Genomic DNA, 10,940 nt, shown 5'->3' on the forward strand with positions numbered 1-10,940 from the left:
CGTTGATATGGTCTTTCGAGCATTTTTTGCACCTTGCTTCTTCTCTTTGGCAATTCTTCTGTGTATGCCCATATTTGTAGCATTTAAAGCATTGCATTGGTTTCGGGAAATAGTGTCTAGTTTTAAGTCTTAGTAGACCACATTTCAGATGTTCCGGAGGCTCTGATCTATTGATCGTAATGATAAGAAGAGGCGTGTTAACCGTTTCTCTCTTTTCGTTTTTCCTAGTGATTCTGTGTACGTTTAGCACACCTTGGTCTGCTAGCTCAACTTGTATCTCTTTCGTTTCCATTTCCATCATTTCTTCGCTGTAGACCACACATTTTGAAATGTTCAGGTTCTTGTGGTATTCTACTTTTATCTTTTCTCCGTTTACTAAGCTTTTAAGCATAAGTAGCTTTTCCGCGTTTCTGTTGTTCTCTAGAACAATCAGAAAGCTTGTGTCTCTTTTTATGTACTTTATTTCTATGATGTCTTTCGTTAGTTTGGATAGCGTTTTTGATATCAAGAAGGGGTTTCTTGTTATCTTTCCATCGGTTTTTTCTGCCGTAAGGCTGAGGTAAGTTTTACCTCCTACTCCGCTCATCGTCGATACAGTTTTTTGTTTTGGTTGGTTTTGTTTATTGTTCTCCATGTGATTCCCACGAGTCGCTAGGGAAAGGTGGGGTCCTCCGCGTCAGTGCCCTGCTGTAACACGGTAAGGGCTGCATACTGTGGGGTGCGCCCCGGTGCCCCACAGGCTCCGTTAACGGCTTCTCATTTATATCGCCCCTTCCACCACTCAGCTCTCGGCACGGGTCGCATCACACCTTAACTTTTGGGGCCCGTTTTCCCCCTTCCTTGTCTGCGTACGACCAAAGGTCCCACCGGGGTTGGTTACCCGATCTTTCCTAAGGTTGCTCATACCCCAGCCGGTACCTCGGGGAGGTAAGGATAGGAGTTCCAGGGCGGAAGCTGAAGGGCCAATAATTGGCACTGGATTGCGCTGTACCCTGGCTTTACCAGCCATTAGGACCGAGGTGTGTGTGTGTATATCTTGTTTATTAGGCTTTAACATTTGTTCTACAGTAACTAGCTGCTCTGTCATTCGCCTAAGTTTATCTCTTTTACATTATTCCCTATATTCCCTATACTCCTGTTCACCATCACTTTGAGCGGGCGTTTTTTGCTCTGTTCACTCTTTTTCATTTTTTGAGTATTCGTGATATGGTGGGCCTATCTCTAGTCCCTAACTTAGATCATATTAGTCAAATTACAGTCTCTTATGAAATCACACGTTCTTTTTATGTTCTCAGTGCTATTTTTCAGAATTATTTGGATGTTGTCTCCTAGTCCATGTTTCCGTCTTTCAGTGTCGTACTTTCTACACTCCACAAGGATATGTTCTACTGTTAAAGCTGTTCCACAAGTTTCGCACGTGGGTCCATCTTGGTGTCTCTGGCTCATGATTGAGCTGTGCGTCATCCAGGTGTGGCCTATCCTGAGCCTAGTAAGCAACTTCTGGTCCCTAGGGTTGTCTGCTTCGGTCCATTTTTCTACGCTGCCTTTAATTTTCCTGAGTTTCTGTTCTCTGCAGTGGAACCAGGTTTTGTTCCATTCGTCCTTTATTGCTTCTTTGATCCACCTGATGGCATCTTCCTTAGGTATGGTTCTGTCTTCAAGTGGCTTGGATCGACCTTCGTTGGCTAAAAAGTCCGCTTTCTCGTTGCCTTCAATCCCAGTATGGGCAGGAATCTTTTTCCCAAGCTGTTGCTTTGGCCTGCTTCAGCCATGGGTGGTCGCAGTTTCCGCTTTCTAGCCCAGCCAGACAGCTTGCCGAGTCCGTGAATATTATTGAACCTTCTCTGGCAGCCTGGGTTGCCTTATGGAGAGCATATGCCTCAGCGGAGAATATGCTACACTGTTTTGGTAGTCTACCGTTTATGCACACGTTTGTGTTGGGGATCATTGTTTCTTGAAGTGCAATGATGGATGGATAGTGTTCGTTTACTAGTAGCTGTAGCTCGTGTAGTCTGCCTCGGAAGCCAAAGATGTTCCATTGTAGTATTAGTGTTTCGTTTGTGAATTTGTGATAGCTCATTATGGAATATTAAAGGTTTCACTATAACTCCGTTGTGTCACTTTGTGACATTTCGGAATCGGAAAAGTTTCCGCTTTTCTTGTTTTTCCTTGACGGAGGCGAGGAGTCAGAGGATCTTTTCTCTTTCCTCTTTTTTTGTTTTTTGTTCGCTTTGTTATTAGGTTCGCTCGTTCTCATGCCCTTAGGAGCGCTATGGCTGGTTGAAGGTTTTATCAGATCGGCTTCGTTTTGAACAATTTTGTTTATCATGTTGTTCTTCTGCATCTCTGTAATGATTGATTTCAATTCTTCTATCTGTTGCTTCAGTTCTTGGATCTGGGCCTTAAGAGCGTTATTCTCGTTTATGACCTCATTGTTTACCACCAATCTTTGCTGAACTTGGCTTTTGGCTACATCAGCGTAACTTTTTGTTTGTCTTTGTGTGTTTACGTACGTTCTTTTTGCTTCCCCATATGGTATGTTTCTTGATACTTTAATTTTTAGTATATCGTTCTCTCGTTTGTAAAATGGGCAGTTTCTGTCGCCAGGCCCATGATTCCCTTTGCAATTGATGCAATATGGTGGTTCTTCACAAGATGCGTTGATATGGTCTTTCGAGCATTTTTTGCACCTTGCTTCTTCTCTTTGGCAATTCTTCTGTGTATGCCCATATTTGTAGCATTTAAAGCATTGCATTGGTTTCGGGAAATAGTGTCTAGTTTTAAGTCTTAGTAGACCACATTTCAGATGTTCCGGAGGCTCTGATCTATTGATCGTAATGATAAGAAGAGGCGTGTTAACCGTTTCTCTCTTTTCGTTTTTCCTAGTGATTCTGTGTACGTTTAGCACACCTTGGTCTGCTAGCTCAACTTGTATCTCTTTCGTTTCCATTTCCATCATTTCTTCGCTGTAGACCACACATTTTGAAATGTTCAGGTTCTTGTGGTATTCTACTTTTATCTTTTCTCCGTTTACTAAGCTTTTAAGCATAAGTAGCTTTTCCGCGTTTCTGTTGTTCTCTAGAACAATCAGAAAGCTTGTGTCTCTTTTTATGTACTTTATTTCTATGATGTCTTTCGTTAGTTTGGATAGCGTTTTTGATATCAAGAAGGGGTTTCTTGTTATCTTTCCATCGGTTTTTTCTGCCGTAAGGCTGAGGTAAGTTTTACCTCCTACTCCGCTCATCGTCGATACAGTTTTTTGTTTTGGTTGGTTTTGTTTATTATTCTCCATGTGATTCCCACGAGTCGCTAGGGAAAGGTGGGGTCCTCCGCGTCAGTGCCCTGCTGTAACACGGTAAGGGCTGCATACTGTGGGGTGCGCCCCGGTGCCCCACAGGCTCCGTTAACGGCTTCTCATTTATATCGCCCCTTCCACCACTCAGCTCTCGGCACGGGTCGCATCACACCTTAACTTTTGGGGCCCGTTTTCCCCCTTCCTTGTCTGCGTACGACCAAAGGTCCCACCGGGGTTGGTTACCCGATCTTTCCTAAGGTTGCTCATACCCCAGCCGGTACCTCGGGGAGGTAAGGATAGGAGTTCCAGGGCGGAAGCTGAAGGGCCAATAATTGGCACTGGATTGCGCTGTACCCTGGCTTTACCAGCCATTAGGACCGAGGTGTGTGTGTATATCTTGTTTATTAGGCTTTAACATTTGTTCTACAGTAACTAGCTGCTCTGTCATTCGCCTAAGTTTATCTCTTTTACATTATTCCCTATATTCCCTATACTCCTGTTCACCATCACTTTGAGCGGGCGTTTTTTGCTCTGTTCACTCTTTTTCATTTTTTGAGTATTCGTGATATGGTGGGCCTATCTCTAGTCCCTAACTTAGATCATATTAGTCAAATTACAGTCTCTTATGAAATCACACGTTCTTTTTATGTTCTCAGTGCTATTTTTCAGAATTATTTGGATGTTGTCTCCTAGTCCATGTTTCCGTCTTTCAGTGTCGTACTTTCTACACTCCACAAGGATATGTTCTACTGTTAAAGCTGTTCCACAAGTTTCGCACGTGGGTCCATCTTGGTGTCTCTGGCTCATGATTGAGCTGTGCGTCATCCAGGTGTGGCCTATCCTGAGCCTAGTAAGCAACTTCTGGTCCCTAGGGTTGTCTGCTTCGGTCCATTTTTCTACGCTGCCTTTAATTTTCCTGAGTTTCTGTTCTCTGCAGTGGAACCAGGTTTTGTTCCATTCGTCCTTTATTGCTTCTTTGATCCACCTGATGGCATCTTCCTTAGGTATGGTTCTGTCTTCAAGTGGCTTGGATCGACCTTCGTTGGCTAAAAAGTCCGCTTTCTCGTTGCCTTCAATCCCAGTATGGGCAGGAATCTTTTTCCCAAGCTGTTGCTTTGGCCTGCTTCAGCCATGGGTGGTCGCAGTTTCCGCTTTCTAGTCCAGCCAGACAGCTTGCCGAGTCCGTGAATATTATTGAACCTTCTCTGGCAGCCTGGGTTGCCTTATGGAGAGCATATGCCTCAGCGGAGAATATGCTACACTGTTTTGGTAGTCTACCGTTTATGCACACGTTTGTGTTGGGGATCATTGTTTCTTGAAGTGCAATGATGGATGGATAGTGTTCGTTTACTAGTAGCTGTAGCTCGTGTAGTCTGCCTCGGAAGCCAAAGATGTTCCATTGTAGTATTAGTGTTTCGTTTGTGAATTTGTGATAGCTCATTATGGAATATTAAAGGTTTCACTATAACTCCGTTGTGTCACTTTGTGACATTTCGGAATCGGAAAAGTTTCCGCTTTTCTTGTTTTTCCTTGACGGAGGCGAGGAGTCAGAGGATCTTTTCTCTTTCCTCTTTTTTTGTTTTTTGTTCGCTTTGTTATTAGGTTCGCTCGTTCTCATGCCCTTAGGAGCGCTATGGCTGGTTGAAGGTTTTATCAGATCGGCTTCGTTTTGAACAATTTTGTTTATCATGTTGTTCTTCTGCATCTCTGTAATGATTGATTTCAATTCTTCTATCTGTTGCTTCAGTTCTTGGATCTGGGCCTTAAGAGCGTTATTCTCGTTTATGACCTCATTGTTTACCACCAATCTTTGCTGAACTTGGCTTTTGGCTACATCAGCGTAACTTTTTGTTTGTCTTTGTGTGTTTACGTACGTTCTTTTTGCTTCCCCATATGGTATGTTTCTTGATACTTTAATTTTTAGTATATCGTTCTCTCGTTTGTAAAATGGGCAGTTTCTGTCGCCAGGCCCATGATTCCCTTTGCAATTGATGCAATATGGTGGTTCTTCACAAGATGCGTTGATATGGTCTTTCGAGCATTTTTTGCACCTTGCTTCTTCTCTTTGGCAATTCTTCTGTGTATGCCCATATTTGTAGCATTTAAAGCATTGCATTGGTTTCGGGAAATAGTGTCTAGTTTTAAGTCTTAGTAGACCACATTTCAGATGTTCCGGAGGCTCTGATCTATTGATCGTAATGATAAGAAGAGGCGTGTTAACCGTTTCTCTCTTTTCGTTTTTCCTAGTGATTCTGTGTACGTTTAGCACACCTTGGTCTGCTAGCTCAACTTGTATCTCTTTCGTTTCCATTTCCATCATTTCTTCGCTGTAGACCACACATTTTGAAATGTTCAGGTTCTTGTGGTATTCTACTTTTATCTTTTCTCCGTTTACTAAGCTTTTAAGCATAAGTAGCTTTTCCGCGTTTCTGTTGTTCTCTAGAACAATCAGAAAGCTTGTGTCTCTTTTTATGTACTTTATTTCTATGATGTCTTTCGTTAGTTTGGATAGCGTTTTTGATATCAAGAAGGGGTTTCTTGTTATCTTTCCATCGGTTTTTTCTGCCGTAAGGCTGAGGTAAGTTTTACCTCCTACTCCGCTCATCGTCGATACAGTTTTTTGTTTTGGTTGGTTTTGTTTATTATTCTCCATGTGATTCCCACGAGTCGCTAGGGAAAGGTGGGGTCCTCCGCGTCAGTGCCCTGCTGTAACACGGTAAGGGCTGCATACTGTGGGGTGCGCCCCGGTGCCCCACAGGCTCCGTTAACGGCTTCTCATTTATATCGCCCCTTCCACCACTCAGCTCTCGGCACGGGTCGCATCACACCTTAACTTTTGGGGCCCGTTTTCCCCCTTCCTTGTCTGCGTACGACCAAAGGTCCCACCGGGGTTGGTTACCCGATCTTTCCTAAGGTTGCTCATACCCCAGCCGGTACCTCGGGGAGGTAAGGATAGGAGTTCCAGGGCGGAAGCTGAAGGGCCAATAATTGGCACTGGATTGCGCTGTACCCTGGCTTTACCAGCCATTAGGACCGAGGTGTGTGTGTATATCTTGTTTATTAGGCTTTAACATTTGTTCTACAGTAACTAGCTGCTCTGTCATTCGCCTAAGTTTATCTCTTTTACATTATTCCCTATATTCCCTATACTCCTGTTCACCATCACTTTGAGCGGGCGTTTTTTGCTCTGTTCACTCTTTTTCATTTTTTGAGTATTCGTGATATGGTGGGCCTATCTCTAGTCCCTAACTTAGATCATATTAGTCAAATTACAGTCTCTTATGAAATCACACGTTCTTTTTATGTTCTCAGTGCTATTTTTCAGAATTATTTGGATGTTGTCTCCTAGTCCATGTTTCCGTCTTTCAGTGTCGTACTTTCTACACTCCACAAGGATATGTTCTACTGTTAAAGCTGTTCCACAAGTTTCGCACGTGGGTCCATCTTGGTGTCTCTGGCTCATGATTGAGCTGTGCGTCATCCAGGTGTGGCCTATCCTGAGCCTAGTAAGCAACTTCTGGTCCCTAGGGTTGTCTGCTTCGGTCCATTTCTCTACGCTGCCTTTAATTTTCCTGAGTTTCTGTTCTCTGCAGTGGAACCAGGTTTTGTTCCATTCGTCCTTTATTGCTTCTTTGATCCACCTGATGGCATCTTCCTTAGGTATGGTTCTGTCTTCAAGTGGCTTGGATCGACCTTCGTTGGCTAAAAAGTCCGCTTTCTCGTTGCCTTCAATCCCAGTATGGGCAGGAATCCATGTAAACCTTATACCTTTTTCCCAAGCTGTTGCTTTGGCCTGCTTCAGCCATGGGTGGTCGCAGTTTCCGCTTTCTAGCCCAGCCAGACAGCTTGCCGAGTCCGTGAATATTATTGAACCTTCTCTGGCAGCCTGGGTTGCCTTATGGAGAGCATATGCCTCAGCGGAGAATATGCTACACTGTTTTGGTAGTCTACCGTTTATGCACACGTTTGTGTTGGGGATCGTTATACCATACCCCACATCATTTTTTGTTTTCGAACCATCAGTGTATATTAGGCTTCTTCCTGGGTAATTGTATGTGTACATTCTGAAATTCGTTTTTGCGACGTTATTTGGGCATCCTGCCTTAGTATTGGCTTTTATTGTCCAATCAATAATTGGACATTGGTGTACCCATGTTCTTTGTTTGGTTGGTACACTTGTTACGGTTTGAGGTAGATCTTGATTTGTAAGCTGTTTAAAGCTGAAGTTTGCTCTTTCCCATAGAGGGAGGGTTTCCCATTGGTCTGATGTAAGCCTGTCTTTCAGTTGATATGCTTTTGTACAAATGTTTCTAGTGATTTGGTATTTGAGAGGGAGCTCTCCACATTCGGCATAAATTGATAGTACTGGGCTGGTGCAAAAAGCACCTGATGCTATTCTGATTCCTTCGTTGTATACAGATTCTAGAGCTTTAGTAGCTTTATCGCCTGCTCTTGAGTACAGCTCAGCTCCATGTAATATTTTGGCTAATATTGTAGCGTTTACTACCTTTATTAGGGTATGTCTGTTGCTAGGTTTGAACCTTCCTGCTATTATTTTCATTACTCTTATATAGCCTTGTGTTGTTCTCTTAACGTCCTCGAAGTGTTGTCTGAAGGTTAATTTTGAATCTATTGTTACTCCCAGTACTTTCATTTTTCTATCTTGGGGGATTATGCATTCTCCCAGATGGAGCGAGGGGGCCTTTCTATGGTGTCGTCTTCTGCATATATGTACTAGTTTTGATTTCTGGGGATTAATCTTGAATCCCCTTTCATCGGCCCAACATTGTATGTGGTTGATCGCTCTTTGAGTTTTCCTTCTATTCCAGCCTGGCGTTTCACCGTAGTTAATAAGTGTAATGTCATCTGCGTATACCACCAGAGACACGTTATTTGGTACCCTTTCGAAGAGGGACTCCATAGCTATTAAAAATAGCGTTGTTGACATGACTGAACCTTGCGGTATGCCGTTTTGTAGGGTTCTAGATGAGCTCAATGCTCCTTTGCAAAACACTTTAATTTTCCTATCGGTCAGGAAGTCTTTAACGAAGCTCAGAATGCGACCGTCAAAACCCCATACTTTCATTTGCTTTAAGATTGGTAGTCTCCACGTCCTATCGAAAGCTTTGGACAGGTCCAGCGAGACCATGTCCAGGTGGGCATTTTGCCTTGTGGCTGTATTAATTATACTCTCGACGTGTGCTAGGTAGGTGGTTGTACTTTTGCCTCTTCTAAAAGCATGTTGTCTTTCGTCTAACAGGTTTCTGTACTCTAGCTCATCAATGAGTCTTCTGTTGACCATTCTTTCTAATGTTTTTCCCACACAACTAAGGAGAGTTATAGGTCTATATCCATCTGGTTTCATGGTGTTGCTACCTACTTTGGGAATGGGTATGATAATACCTTCTTTCCATTTTCTTGGTATTTTGCCGGTATGCCATACTTCGTTAAGTGTTTTTAGTAGTATAGCTTTACCCTTAATTGGAAGATTTTGTAGTAGTGGATAGGTTATATTATCTTCACCTGGAGATTTTCCTGTGGCACTGTTCAGTGCCCATAGGAGTTCTTTCATGTCGAAGCTTCTGTTGTAAATTTCATTATTTTCACTTATTTTTATATCCACTGTTTTCTCCTCGTTCTCTTTGAAGTTTCTGAAGGAGGTCTCGTAGACCTCATCTGACGATACTTTAGTGAAGTGCTTGGCAAGTTCTTCTGTTATGATGTTATTGTCATCTGTTATTTTTTGGTCAATATTCATTATTATTCTCTCACATTTGTATTCTCCTTTACATGCTCTAACTTTAGCCCACATGCTGGAGCTGCTTGTGTTTGGGGAGATCCCTGCTAGGTATTCCTCCCAGCTCTTTTTTCTTGCCGCCTTTATTATGGTTCTTGCTTTTGCTCTCTCTATTCTGAACTTTTTCGCGTTTTCCTGGTATTCAGGTGAGGAAGGGTTGGAGTTCTTCAACTTCCTGAGTGCCTTTTTACGGCTTTTTATGGCTTGGTGTACTTCGCTGGTCCACCATGGGACCTCTCTCTTTGGCTTGTAGCCAGTTGTTTTCCTCATGCTTTTGCTAGCCGCAGTTGTTATGATATCTGTTAGTCCCATGGGGTCTATACTTTCTATACCTGTTAAGGCACGTTCGATTTCACTCTCATATTTGTTCCAGTTAGCTGCTTCTGTTACCCATCTTTTCCTTCTTGTGGGAAGTACTATTGTTTGGCCATGTTTTTGTAGTAAAATAGGGAAGTGGTCGCTTCCTCTTGTGTCTTCGTCAGTTCTCCATAAATAGCTGTTGGGCAAATTATGCGAGGCTATCATCAGGTCTATTGCCGATGGTTTACCAGAGGTTGGGTGCATCCTAGTCGGATTACCTTCGTTTAGTATTTTCCATCGATGTTTATCTGTCTCCTCAAGGAGGAGATTGCCTCTTGTATCGTTTTTGTATGATCCCCAATTTTCGTTGTGGGCATTGAAATCGCCCACTAGTATGTACGGTTGTGGGAGTTGTCTCGCAATGTGTGTTATTTCTGCAATTATGGCCCTTTCATATTCGATGTTTGTATAGTGTGGCGATATGTATATGTTTGCGATCGTAAGTTTTAGTGGGAGGTGTATAGTTACTGCTACGACTTGCACCTTATCGATCCCACTTACATCTATCCACTTATGAGGTGCGTCGTGGAGTACTCCCAATGCAACCCCGTTTTTGTTTGGGTGACTGTGATCATTGTATATTTTCCAGTCATATTGACCACCTAGTACATTTTGCGGTATTTTGGGTACCATTGTTTCTTGGAGTGCAATGATGGATGGATAGTGTTCGTTTACTAGTAGCTGTAGCTCGTGTAGTCTGCCTCGGAAGCCAAAGATGTTCCATTGTAATATTAGTGTTTCGTTTGTGAATTTGTGATAGCTCATTATGGAATATTAAAAATTTCACTATAGCTCCGTTGTGTCACTTTGTGACATTTCGGAATCGGAAAAGTTTCCGCTTTTCTTATTTTTCCTTGACGGAGGCGAGGAGTCAGAGGATCTTTTCTCTTTCCTCTTTTTTTGTTTTTTGTTCACCTTGTTATTAGGTTCGCTCGTTCTCATGCCCTCATGAGCGCTATGGCTGGTTGAAGGTTTTATCAGATCGGCTTCGTTTTGAACAATTTTGTTTATCATGTTGTTCTTCTGCATCTCTGTAATGATTGATTTCAATTCTTCTATCTGTTGCTTCAGTTCTTGGATCTGGGCCTTAAGAGCGTTATTCTCGTTTATGACCTCATTGTTTACCACCAATCTTTGCTGAACTTGGCTTTTGGCTACATCAGCGTAACTTTTTGTTTGTCTTTGTGTGTTTACGTACGTTCTTTTTGCTTCCCCATATGGTATGTTTCTTGATACTTTAATTTTTAGTATATCGTTCTCTCGTTTGTAAAATGGGCAGTTTCTGTCGCCAGGCCCATGATTCCCTTTACAATTGATGCAATATGGTGGTTCTTCACAAGATGCGTTTATATGGTCTTTCGAGCATTTTTTGCACCTTGCTTCTTCTCTTTGGCATTTCTTCTGTGTATGCCCATATTTGTAGCATTTAAAGCATTGCATTGGTTTCGGGAAATAGTGTCTAGTTTTAAGTCTTAGTAGACCACATTT

The sequence above is a fragment of the Toxorhynchites rutilus genome, chromosome 2, assembly GCF_029784135.1.
Source record: "Toxorhynchites rutilus septentrionalis strain SRP chromosome 2, ASM2978413v1, whole genome shotgun sequence".
NCBI classification, from domain to species: Eukaryota; Metazoa; Arthropoda; class Insecta; order Diptera; family Culicidae; genus Toxorhynchites; species Toxorhynchites rutilus.